A 13,593-nucleotide genomic window follows, 5' to 3' on the forward strand; every position below is an offset into this window, starting at 1 on the left:
ATGCATTTATCAGATTAGCTTTACAAGCAGCTAATCATGCATAGGTTGGTAAAATGCTGATTTTGCAAAAGTACATCTGTGAAAAAAAAGGACTTCTGCTCGAGTTTGAGTCCAATCAGCACTATGGAGAAAATGAATTGCTGTGACAGTTTATATTATTTCAACCCAAGTTAGGCCGTTATACCCACACTAATACCATCAACTCAACTTAAAATAAAAACGTCCACTTCAGGGATAGATCTTGCATTCATGATGCACTTTTATTAACAGAGGTAGAAGCCTGAGGTGGGAGAATGATACAGAGATGGACAGCTCAAGATTTCTGTGTAATCTCCAAAGCGTAGGGAAGAAAATGTTGTTGCTGTCTGTGTTCTTGTGCTACAGTCTACAAGATCTGCATTATGTAGCACCACATGATTTTTGGTGAAGATTTCTGGCACGCAATATTTCTCAAGGTGAAGACATTACCAATGAAGTTGTTAAATCACAGTTTGACTGTTAAGGGTGCATTATTAATCATAAGTACTCTCAGAATGAGCGTTGTGTCTGTGAGTGGTGTATCCTTGGTGTATCTAAATCAGGTCTGCTTTAATCAAACTGCGATTCAGCTCAATACAGTGGAAGATTTGACTCAAGTCTTGCCAGAAAGCCCTCCCTGTATATCTGACTGGCAAAAGGCCACAGGATGTGCTATGAGGCTGTCATTACAGCAAAAGGGTGGCCTTTGCTAAATAAAACAAAGGAGAGGGAGAGAAAAAAAAAGATCGAAACACATGGATGGCTACTTATTTAGTAATGAACTTCGTATGCTGTAGGCTTGTTCAGAAACACATGCAAATGGTTCACATCTGCATGGCTCAGTGGAAAAGGAAGACAAAAGAAAAGAGCAAAGTTGCATGTCTGTATAGAATTTTGCATGATGAGGATGTTTCAAAGTTTCTATAATTTCTGAAAAGGATTTAGTACGTTATGGTCAATAAAAATGTATTTTGTTATTATTGCTAAAATACATTATTTGTCTGCCAAAACCTCTTAAATCTTGTATTTGTATTATTATTTCCAGAAGTCATACATGGCAATAGTTCTAGGAAAATTTTGAGGCACTATGGGGTTGTAAGATGGCAACATCGTGCAGCGCATTTAATCCTGGTATTACTCCTGCCATCAGCCTTCACAGCCTCTAATAAACAAACATACAATTAAAATATTACAGCTAGCATGTCACCAAACAACTGCATTGATCAAATATAAATAATGAATGAAAAATAATGCTTAATTTACATAAGCATATAGTGTTTGCCTTAGAAAATGACTACAGTTGTATGTGCATAGGTTGTGTGAGGACACACTGTAATTTATGCTGCTGGATCCTGAGTGGAGACAGCCAGCCGGAGGATGCCTGGCCCAGAGAAGAAACATGCCAGGAATTTTAGAAGATGGCTCAGCAGCGGCTCCAGATGCAGGCAGAGCGGGAGGCTGCATTACTTATAGAAAAAGGAGTATAGGGAGCTAAAAGGAAAGGGGAATAGGATGCCTTCTGGTATGAATGGAAGAGAAGACAGAAATGGAGTGAAGGGGAGAAAGAGATTGAAAGAGGAGGGCAAACTGTAAGTGAGGTGCAGCAGGGAAGCAGAGGAAGGGAGAGGAGGAGGACAGAGGGAATAGTAAAAGAGGCACTGAGACTAGATGAGGGGAGAATGTTGGCAAGGAAAGGAGAAAAAGCAGGAACAATACAGGTACGGAATAAGGCAAAGACGCAGAGGCTCCCTGGAAAATATAGTTTTTGAAGGCTTACATCAATAGACTGTATCTATATTAAGGATATTTGAATTTATCTATGCCAAATAATGCCGGGGAATCATTTTCTTAAAGACATAAAATCAGTCAATTTGGCAATGTGACAAGCTAAAACTAGATACAATATGACAAGAAACATGAGCATGTATGCAGCTTGTAAACAAACCTTCAGGTAAAATCTATTTTAATTTTAAGGTCAAATTCATTTGGAAGACAAAACAAAGGCTAACTGTACAATTTTCATCCCAACTGTTGATCATTTCTGCTGCAAACACCCATCACACTTACATCCAATTATTCATTCAGCTTCAACCTGTTAAACTTGCTGCAATCATGCAAACTCGTGGTTTTTCTGAATGTGCAGCCACTTTCAGTTTACCTCCAAACGCAGAGGTTTGTCTGATCCTCTGACTGATCAGGTGTCTCACCCCCGTTGGACATATTCTTACGTCAAATATTGCCACTTTCTTTCTTAGTTGATTATTTTGGTGAGTATAATGTTATCATATGCAATAGGACTGATGGCTAGAGCCACAAAAATAAAAACCAAATTGTGATAAACTGTATTTTTCTTTCTATGCCTTCACCGAAACTACTTGAGAAATACATTTGTTTTAGCTGCTGCAACAATGATTATATTTCTGAATACTAACCTGGCTGACATGACTGGAGATGTTCCTTTGAAATGCTGTCAAACCCACAATAACAAGATGTTGTTTTCATTGTAGAATTTATTAGTATTAGACAGTTTTCATTGAAAGAAACAAAACCTTTGTTCTTCTATAGTTGGGCCCTGACATTTTCTCCACAGGCAAACAAGCTGTAAAATGAGAGGTCTCTGCCACCAGTCTCTGCACACAAGCTGCTTTGACTTCAGTATTGCATCTCTATGCGGCATACATATAAGGCAGGGGAATCCAATCAAATGTTCAGATCAAATGAATTCAGAAAAATGATGCAATGCATCATTCTGACCCTAAAGACAAGTAGTAATCAACTCTACAATTAATAATGTAATCAATAAAGCTGCATCACACCTACTTTCAAAGTGGACAACACCGACTGGTTGACGCACACTTTTTCATAGAAAGTCAATATCAGCTTTATAATAGAAACCCAATTTATCAGCAGAGAGCCTTCTACAGCTGTAGTTGTTCTCAGCTGAATCATTTCTCATGCAAAGTACTTGAGTTCTCTGGTGCATTTGGCCATATGGGAACATTGTGATGCACTTTATTTCACAGACAGATGATAACGGCTGAGGGAAAAAGGCAGAGACATGAAGAAGGAGGGGGAGCAGTGCTGTCTGCGACTTCCTCCAGCTCTTTCAGCCCTCAAGAAGAACAATGATTTCTTCCCCTGAATCTGCTGCAGCACTCCAGCACAGACAACACCACTGAGAGGTGTTTGGCATGAAAAAGATAGAGGAAGAATACCCCTATGCATTACTGAAAACATTAACTTCCTTAGAAAGCTCTGCATTGAAGTAGCAGCTCAATACACAGCACTTGAGAACCATCGGCTGTCAAATGAACGATGGCAAAGGTTAGCACAACATTGATGACGAGTATATGTGAGCGATACTGATGAGCTGAAAAAGGCCTGCTGTAAGAGACTATTCAACGTGACAGAATGGAAACAATGGTGATCAAAGTGAGCTTTAGGATTACATATCGTCTCTTATCTCCTCTCCATCATGAACACTAACACACAGCCTTTACACCTTGCATTAAAATCCTTCTCGTATCCAGATTGTTTGTAGATGTCATTTAACCTGATTACATTGACACTTGGTATTAATGTCTCTCTAGCTGACATTGACATTGAGATCCCATTGAAAGGCCCACTGCTCTGGCCAGCTTTTTCTGCTTCTTCCTTATTATATATATTGCTGTCCTATTGAAGCAATATTACAATGTCATACTATTTTTCATTTCACTGCAAAAGGTGAAACATAAGTAAGATGAAATATCTTAAATCAAGGCAATGTATGCTTGTTTTTGTCTGACAAGATATATCTTCTTACAGTTTTTATGGTGGAGAAACTCACTTCTTGTTTCTTAATTATCTGAATAAGATATTATAACTTCTTACTGAGGATTAATTCCTGGTTCTGAGTAACTTGGTACTTGAAACTAGAATTTCCAGAATTATAAAGCCGACACTGACACGTCAAACTTCTTTGTTGAAGTCAGATTTTCTTTGTATCCAGACAAATGTGGCTGCTTGTAGTCTGGTTGCACTACTTGAAGATAGCTGTGGGTTTTTGATATCATACATAGATATTTTCACTTGTTTCAAAAATCTTGGTAAGTGAAATTTTCTGGTTCTGTTGGCGGATAAGTTTGCCTATTTTAAGTAATTTTTCCCCATGTCATTGTTTTTTGTTAAACGTAAACATTTGAACAAACGACAAATGCTTTGATTTTCTTTTAAAGAACCTGCGAGTTTTCTTGGTATACAGAAAGTGACAAAACGAAACTTAAGACAGAAATCCTGAAGTATCTCAAAAGCAGGACTGAGCCAACCCATAACTTGAACTCATCTTCTAACTCAATCTGCTGCTATCAGATATTAGTGATTTGATTTTGGGGGGAACATAATTCCTGCCAGATTAGCATGATTCAACTAATTTGTGAAACAGCAATTGCTGTCAGCGATTTACTACCAATGCAGATAGTCCAGTGATACTCTTAGTGCAGTATGAAGTTGTCGTGGTGAATTTGCATGTTTGACTTTGATACTTTTGGTGCACGATTTCATCATTTCCCAGTTACCTCAAGCCTAACTGGGTTTTGGTGGTTTAGTTTCCCACTGCCTGAACTGAATTGAACGTGGATGAATTTTAATGGCTCTGAATTCGACTTCTCATTCCTGAGTGGAGGAATGTGTTATTTCTTCTTTGAGATGTTACCTAGCTGAAAAGCTACAAGTAAATCGTGTGAATGGGAAGAATTCATGCAAGAAACCTCAACATAGTGGGCTGTCACATTTTCCCATTCCTCCTGCCAAAGTGTATGAAAGAAAGCTATTATTGTTTTTAATTTCTTCTACTTCTTCCTCTCCTTCATCTCTCATTTCTCTAATTCTTGTCTCAACCCAGCAGATGATTTAATGTTTTAATGGGATCCTTACGAGAGGGTGACTCTTAATGGCCGCCCCCACCTAACCGTACACTGCCTTGGTACATTTGAGAAATCTTTGTACTGTATGGCACCTTTGGGCCATACAACAAATACACAACCACGCACACAATGACACACACACACACACACACACACACACCAGGTGATGTAACGTCATTGCTTTGTTTGTACTGTGAGCATGTTCTTCAGACAGGTTGAGAGAAAGCCTCAGATATGTCACACCAATGACAAATGAAAGACAAACTCCACATAGAAGTTCTCCTACTGCACAAAGCTTTCTAGTTCTGGAATATATTGCACTATCTAGGCCAAATCTGATATTAAGTCTTGATAAATGATGACTTTTCAAACTAAAAAGATGGCTGAATGAGCTCCAGCTTCAAGCTGCTGTACTCAAGTCACTCTAGCTGAAAACATGTGCCTTGTGGAAGAATTTAACATTTACAAGAACCTTTTACTACGTTCATTTGGTCATTTGGTAATGAGTTTAAGCAATAAGAGGTAAAAAATCTAAGTGGCTACTGCTGTCTTGTACCCTATTATTACTTGCTCGACACCATTGGTAGCAAACCACAAATTGAGCTGTTTTCCCCTTTTTTAGTCAATTGTCAGCAGGTGCTACTGACTGTCAGCTGTCAGCAGGTTTTCAGAGCTTTCTAGAAGTGCCAGCCGCCAGCCAAACAGCCGACTGCTCATTTAATTCCAGTCGGCTACTTTATTATATTCATTTTGGATTTGAATGAAATAGTTTTGATTAACAAATTGCAATTCGCTATGCAGGTACATTTTACGACCACTAGCCTCCGCTTCAAAATAATGTGAGTATGATGATAGCGAAACATGCCCATCTGCCTGTATCAGTCCCGTCCCCACGTGCTCCATATGAATATGTGTTTGTGTTGCGCTCAGCTGAGAGGTTGTGTCCTGCTGAGTAGAGAGTTGTCTTCAGTGTTTGACAATTATATAGGCAAGGGGATGTCCTCTTTAGATGGGCCGTCTCAGAAAGCACTGCAGTGAGCTTTAAAAAGTCCACTGAAAGTGCTGCATTTTCCATATATGCCACAAAGACATAGACAAAACCAAAGTTCATAGGCTTAATCTTCATACATAAAGTTCTGATCAGTCAGGAATCGGCATGGTTTTACATATCAGTTGCAATTTATGGACTGTGTGAGTTAAAATACGCAAGACGCCTGATTCTCCTTTATAATAATTCACTATATGTTTACAATCAGGTAGGCAAAAAGTAAAATACGCAATAATTAAGATCAGTGCATGATGGACTAGTGGCATTAGAATGTGCCAGAGGCCGCCAAATTTGGGCTTTCATGACTGAAATAATTCTCCTGGGACATGTCCCCAGACCCCACTTGGTGACTGGTTGGCTACTCCACATCCATGTGAAGAGCCAGGAGTCTGTCTGCTACTCCTGCTTCAGACATATCCTGGGATGGGTGGCTGATTTTCTAGGCTTAAAATGAGTCTTTATTTTTGTCCAACTACCCAGATTAGAACAGTTTAAGAGAGAGCTGGTTTAAGTCTATAAACTAGTCTTATTTATCTGTCTGAAACCTCTGATTGGACGGAGATGTGGGCGGTTCACTTGAAGTATGAAAGCCATTGATTTTCACTTCTGTTTGAGCCAGCATTCAAAATCAATGAGTACTACACTTTCAAGGATGAACGCCTACATGTTGCTGGATCATGTGTGAGCTGTCAAGGTGGACTCAGCCACAAGTGTCACATTCACATAAAAAGGTGACGGAGATTGAGATAAAAAGCCAAACGGAGAGACTTGCAGCCATTCAATATGATGAAGGTAATTGCCTTACCTTTTGTGTATCTGCTCATGAGACCTCGGCCTTCTGCAGCAGTCTGCCGTGATTACTGCTGTGAACAGAAACAAATCCAGTTAGAGCACCAAAAGAGAAACCACATCTGAAACCTACAGTTTTGACATGGGACAAGCTATTGTCCATAACCCAGTGAATACTAAAACTAATGATCTGCTTATGGAAAAATAAGAATGGGCTGACACCAGACAGGAAGAGGAAGATGTTTTGTTTTGATCAAGACAGGGAAAATAATGACCGTTGTTCCTTGCATTAAAACTCCTTTCAGGTCTATAGAAATACTTGAGTGCAAATGGATGTACAGAGAAGCTCACAATTCACCTCATTCTCCATTGCCTCAATCCATTCTCATCAGGTTCAACAGACCTTCAGTCACTCTCGCATCAAAGCCCATTCAGTTGTCGACCATAATGACACCAGAGAAACTCTTCAATGCTTTAAGTAGGCCTACTAAACAGAGTATGCTCTTCTTTCTCCAGATACTGTGGGTCAGGCAGTCAGGTCTATTATTAAGATCTCTTTTCATATTCATGGTGGAGGGAACTGGAGAGGGTGACACTTCATAGGATGAGAAGAATAAGAAGACATATTCACAAGGCTCAATTTTGTGAAGCAAGGGGAACTAATATTAAAATTACAGATTTGTGATGATAAAATTCAACTTAAGACACAATTCTCATTTTTCATTACTGCTGTGCTTAGCAATATAATGGTGTCTACTGTGCAATAGTAGAAATGTGTCCACCAGTAGAGATTTGGCAACACCGTGTCCAACATAGGAGCTATGCCGTCAGCCTTATTGACACACTGTCAGTCACAGTGTCTGCACTGCTACCATGGTACGTATGAGTGAGTGGACATGTTGATGACATCATGGAGTGTAGCTGCTTTGAGCTCTTTTCTGCCTACCTGCATATTGCTTTGCACTTGTACATAGATGTACAAGTTTATACGTATAGTATTGGTACCAATGCAAAAAGTCTTCATTACAGATGAGTCCTCGTCCTCCTCCTGCACGCTCTACCCAGGCACCACCCCTCAGTGTCTGGACCTGATTCTGTGGGCGATGTCCTGAGTAGATATGAGACAACAGCTTTGGTGTCTCTTACATATTCAGGGCAGGCGGTGCGATGTAGCAATCCAAGCTCACATAATTTGGGCAGTAGGGACTGTTTACTACATTCTCACGAGATGTGAGAACAACGGTTGGTGGTGATAATGCACCTCTGCTGCATCTCTGATGTCATTTCAAACCTTAAAGGTTCCATTTTGAAAGAAAGTTAGTTTGACTGTCTTGAGTCTTTTGTTTTTAACTCAAGTTGTCTCATGTGAGGCAGTTGTTTTGTAAGTATGGAAGTTCCAAATACAAGAAAATAATCAAATCACACATAGCGTGATGTAAGATTTTGGCCATATTGCAAATCCCTACTTATTTTGGTGCTAGACTGCACTCAGCGGTTCTAAAAGCACAACTATGAAGTGAAGGAAAGTAGACAAAATGTTGTTAAAATATTTGCTGATGCTAATTTCCCCTTTTAGTCTGCAACCAAGACATAATAAAGTGTTTCCATATCTCACAATTTAGAGACTTGATTCCAATAGGGTTTGTATGTGTAAATAAGTTTCTCTAATTTAAATCAAAGAAATAAGACTGAGATATACTGTATATATTTCCGTTGTTAGCTACTACCTAAGTAAGCCAAATAATGGCTGCAAACACAAGCAGCACACCTCTAATTTTAACGCTTCACTGTTCCTCCACATTAAAAGTGTTATCTGAGATGCTAGAACTAAAAGCAAACATTAGCTGTCACCCAGCGTCGTTGACAAAAAGATAATGTGGCCTTGACAGTGATGTAACATTTCAATTAACAAACTGCCTTCATGTCTGTTCAGACTCATATGATGTATACATAGTAAAGACTTTGAAGGAATTTCATAGAAGGTATTAAGTGTATATTTTGGTGAAGTGGAAGTTATCACTATACTGACATGTGTGATTCCAATGAATAATCTCCAGTGATGCTGTCTTCATTTAGAGGAGTCCAAAGGACTGATAGAGAGCTTCACCACATGATGCAACAACAATCACCTGAAGCTCAATATCATCAGAACCAATGAGCTTGTGGTGGACTACAATGCTTTAAATATAATATGGATGTTGCTGCAGAGAAGCCACAAACTGTAAAACCTGGGTGTTTCAGACATGCCTTCAACAGCACAGAAGATCTCTATAATCAGCACAGTTTGAAGGTGGACACCAAGATTAGTGTCACAGATTCAGTATCTGACCAAATGTGAAATGTGGTCACAATCTCCCCTTCTGTTCCTGAATTATGGTGTTGAATAATGGCCAGAAAAGGGTTTCTGTAGCACATTATGATGTCACAGTGAAGCTGACCTTTGACCCTTTGGGTATAAAATGTCATCACTTCATGATTTTATCCTCTGTCCTCATTGAGCTCCCACAGCTGTGGTCAAGCTGTCTGTCTGTCTGTCTTGCATTAGCAAGCTAGTGAAGAAGTCACTTCCAGTCATTTGTCAGACATTACCAGCCTGTTACTGATATCCTGTCGGTCTGTTCTAGACTCTAACCCTGATGACTAAAAGTGTCTTTTTATCACTTCTGCCATATGGAGACTTCGTCTGAGCCAAGTTCTGGACACCGCTGTGACAATCATGCCGACATTTACTGAAATTGAAAACCGTCCATCATACATTTTCCACCACTGATCCCAGTCAGCATCAGTAGGGAACTCTAATTTTGCGTTCTAGAAATCTTTGACCGTATCTTACCTGTTATTTCTCTATATCAGCACACCTTAAGGAGCAAAGGTCTTTGCATGGGCAACATGTCTTTTGAATACCACATTACTCTTTATAATATGATCTACTAACTGTTCTCTAGTTAACATATGTGTCAACTGAAAATGTCATAAATGACCGGGCACACTATAATACTGGTTCAGGGCTAGTGATTAGATAAAGCAAAACCAAGGACACACATGCAATGAAAAGGCTAATGCAAATGCGTACTGAATAATGGAGTGGCAACAAAATGGCAATTTAGTGTGAAAATCACTATGATATGGAACTGCTAAATGGTTAGACATGGTGTTTGTGTGCCAAACATTACTGACACTTACTTTGTGCTTCAGCACTGAGTCTTAAGTGACACTTAAAACAATTCAGCAGCAATAATAACAGATGATCCATAAAGCAGTGACCATTATATTAAAGCAGATAGAATGAGGACAAGTCACAGTGCGAATCCTGCATATTCAGAATCAAAAGAGCAACAGAAATATTTTTAGCTGTGATGAAACAAGCACCAAGTCCATTATCTGGCTAAGTATAACAGGAAACAAACAATCCTTTTAAACCTCTGTGAAACCTTTCATCTATTTTACATTGCAAGAGGCCTAAATGAACTCTGCTGACTTTGTATTCTTGAAGAATAAACTGAGTGGAGCTCAGCAGTGGCCTGCTTTATCTGGCCCCCTGTCCCTTTAAAGACAATGACCTGACCAGCAAGGCAGCTTGGCTGGAGATGAGAAAGTAGTTATTTCCAGCACCCTCCTCATTTATTTGTGTACGTGTTTTAAGAGACCTAAAGCAGCAGGCTGGATAACTGGGTGCCATGCTGATAAAGCAAGAAAGGGACTCTGCACTTTACCCAGGGCCCCTGAGTGAGTTGAGGGGCAGCATGGGGGGGCTCGGACAGGGGATCAGGGCTCTAAGCCAGGCGGATACACTCGGGTGGATAACATGTCTTTAGTGCTACTGATGGACTGCCCAACTGGCGCCCCGGCTGGCTGGCACCATGCCCAGCGTTCTTCCACTGGCTGAGCGGCTGTATGGCTTGGATGACTGTTGTGAGACAGACAAGGAAAGTCAGGGGTGACAGACAGACAGACAGACAGGCAGACAGACAGACCACAGACAGACAGACAGAGGCAACCTCAAACACACAGGACACATGGAGGCCAAAGGCAAAGACAAACTAGCAGATGGGGAGACACACTGAAGGACAAAGTGGGTGGAATGCAGTATATACAGGGTACATACCTCCACTCAATCCATGCACATTTTAAACTGAGCTCTGAGGTTAATTAATGCATCACAGAGGCAGCTTATAGCATCGAACTTAAGTCATTTCAGGCTAGATGTTTGACCTCTCATGTCAGTATGGAAGACTTTAAAAAAACATCACAGAGCAGCCAGGCTGGTAAAATATGACTGAATAATATGCAGCTACTCAACTGATACCAAACTACAAGATTTCCTGATACTGATGCTGAACCACTCTGAACACTCTCTTATCTGTCATAACATATACCTCTTTATTGTTCAGCATTTCATCACTGCAGCAAACAAGCTACAATTCACTTTCCTGATATGCATTTGGGATTCAACGAAAAATCAATCTGTTAGGAGAGCCTGGCGATTCTGCAGAAAGCTACCGTATCACTCTCCCGGCAGATTTCATACTAAATGTGCTCAGTCAGCCTTGAGCTACAATCTGAAATAATAAAACAAGAGAAAAATGCAGATTTCAGAAGTTGGAATGCCATGTTTCAGCTGACTGACATTAAATGAAAACTGAACCAATAAAGTTTATTGTAGCAATGTCAAACATTTCAACTCTTGTCCAGCAGTGATACAGTATGAGTTCTTCATGGTCCAGTATTTATTCCAAACAGTACAGACCTACTGTCCGCACACAGAAGTCAAAACCAACATCACAGCACTCATTTTAAGACCTGGATTTAGTCAGGTTTTTCACAGGACAGATTGAATTCTTTGATAGTTTCAGGGAATATGGAAAAGAAAGCCAAAGTGAACTTCCAGGAGTAACAAAACCTCACTGAAAATCACAGTGACTTTTATAAAAAAAAAAAACTGTTAAAATCCAGCCTTCCTCAACACTACATCATGTGGTTCACTCTATATGTCGAGATGATAAAAATATCTAATATCATTGCTTATTTACTATTTCTGTTTTTAGTGACTAACAAACCAACCAACTCAAAACATCACAAGCTCAACAAGAGGCCAGTCAAGTGGCTGCTGCTGGTTCAGACATGGCTGTGATAACTGTGGGACAGGGAAGAACAGTATTCATGTTTTTAAATGATGGAGATTACAGCGGAAAAAAAAAAAAAAAAAAAAAAAAAAAGATACAAATTAAAATGAAAAAGATCGAATTAGATTTGATTTTAAGGGATCACATCCAAAAAAAACACTGATAGTAAATCCCAGGAAAGCATGCTGCTTCTTTAGAAAGATTCCACTGAGTTACAGAACGCCAACTAGCCTGGAAATGGCAACAGGTCCTCATCTCTCTTCCTTGTTCTGCCAGCACCAGCCTTTCAACACATTAAGGTACAAGCCCATCTGTGTGTATGATAGAATATGATTTATCGGGTCTTGTGGTGTCAGTCCCTAAAACTCTTCACCAGATTAAAATAAATTACTTAGCTTGCCATTCATAAAATACTGACACTAAATATTATCAATTACTATTGTTTACCCCTTATTAGCCATGAATATTGCTGTTGTCAATGTTAGCCCTTGTATGGAGTCTTTCTTCTGGCCATGTGATGACTGTAGGTGTATTATTCACTCTGGCTCCTTCAGTACTAAATACTTCACTGTGTTCACCAGCTAGTTGCTAACTGTATGCAGTTTGGTACTAAGCAGATAGTGTACAAAGTTTGTAGAACCTGCACAGTCAGGGGGATTATTCTTGGTAGCTTTGTCATTATAGTGTTTAGTTCATCTTTAAGCATTATTAAAAAAAGCCATACAGAACCATAAACCAGTATATGTGTCACTGGGAATGGTCATTGGTCAGGTTGTCTCATGTGTTCTGTGAAAAATTGTCTTTCAGTCATATTTAGACAGAGGATCTGGATCTTATGGTCAGATTTATCTATCTGTGTGATCCCAGAGATATTACTGGAACCAAAGCAACGGCTTTTTGTTGGTTTTGGTGGAGGTTTCCTTGACGGGCAGGGCCACACTCCAATAACTGACTTCTCCCCAAAATGTAAACATAGCAAGGTTAGGAAATCTGAATGGATTCAATATGATGATACCTGCTGCCACAAATAAAAGGACTCAGCTTCATTTGAAATTATTTACTTATGACCAACCGATCAGCAGGAAACTTTATTTAAAATGGGAAGAACAAATATACTGTGTACCGTTAGCTCTAACAGGATGGACTGTTTATATTTGGAGGGCTCTTAAGGAAATCAAGCTGTGTTTAGATTATCAGACATTTCGACCGCTGTGGGTTATTTAATAAATAAACAGCTGAAGCTCAGGGTTTTAGATTCTGTTACGTGTTTGGTTCAATATCGTTTGAGTGGTCTGGTCAAGCATTTACCATATATTATTATAAACCCTCATCTTGAGAGTCTGCTTACTTGATAGAAACACAAGCTCGATCTGTGCTATTTGTGTTAAAGTGCAGAGAAGTCTGAACTGAAATAAAGCACGGCCCATGGCCACAGCCGAACACAACCACACTGTCCTGATTCAATAAGGATGATCCATTGAGCTAATAGCAGCTTTTTGTTGAAGAAAATCATCTGATACAGGCACTCCATGTACATGATGATTACATATGATTATTTTATAGTGTACCTTAGAGTTTTAATGTATAATTAATACATTTTACACAGTTCTTTCTAACAAAAGAAGAGTAAACAAAAAGATGTTGAAGCCATTATGTGTCAAATTTCGAAAATTGGTGCAGTCTATTCATCTCAGTATACCTGGATGGTTGC

At 39.5% G+C, this 13,593-nt stretch overlaps 1 long non-coding RNA gene across 2 annotated transcripts in view; it reads right to left on the reverse strand.

Moving 5' to 3' along the window:
- LOC143323042 (uncharacterized) overlaps positions 1 to 13,593 on the reverse strand; it is a 104,310-nt gene that overhangs the window by 32,216 nt on the left and 58,501 nt on the right. For both annotated transcript variants that reach the window (XR_013077379.1, XR_013077380.1), the window contains one exon: positions 6,776 to 6,833. This is a non-coding gene — a long non-coding RNA (uncharacterized LOC143323042). The remainder of the gene's footprint in view (positions 1 to 6,775; positions 6,834 to 13,593) is intronic.

This window comes from Chaetodon auriga, chromosome 7, assembly GCF_051107435.1.
Source record: "Chaetodon auriga isolate fChaAug3 chromosome 7, fChaAug3.hap1, whole genome shotgun sequence".
Taxonomy (NCBI): domain Eukaryota; kingdom Metazoa; phylum Chordata; class Actinopteri; order Chaetodontiformes; family Chaetodontidae; genus Chaetodon; species Chaetodon auriga.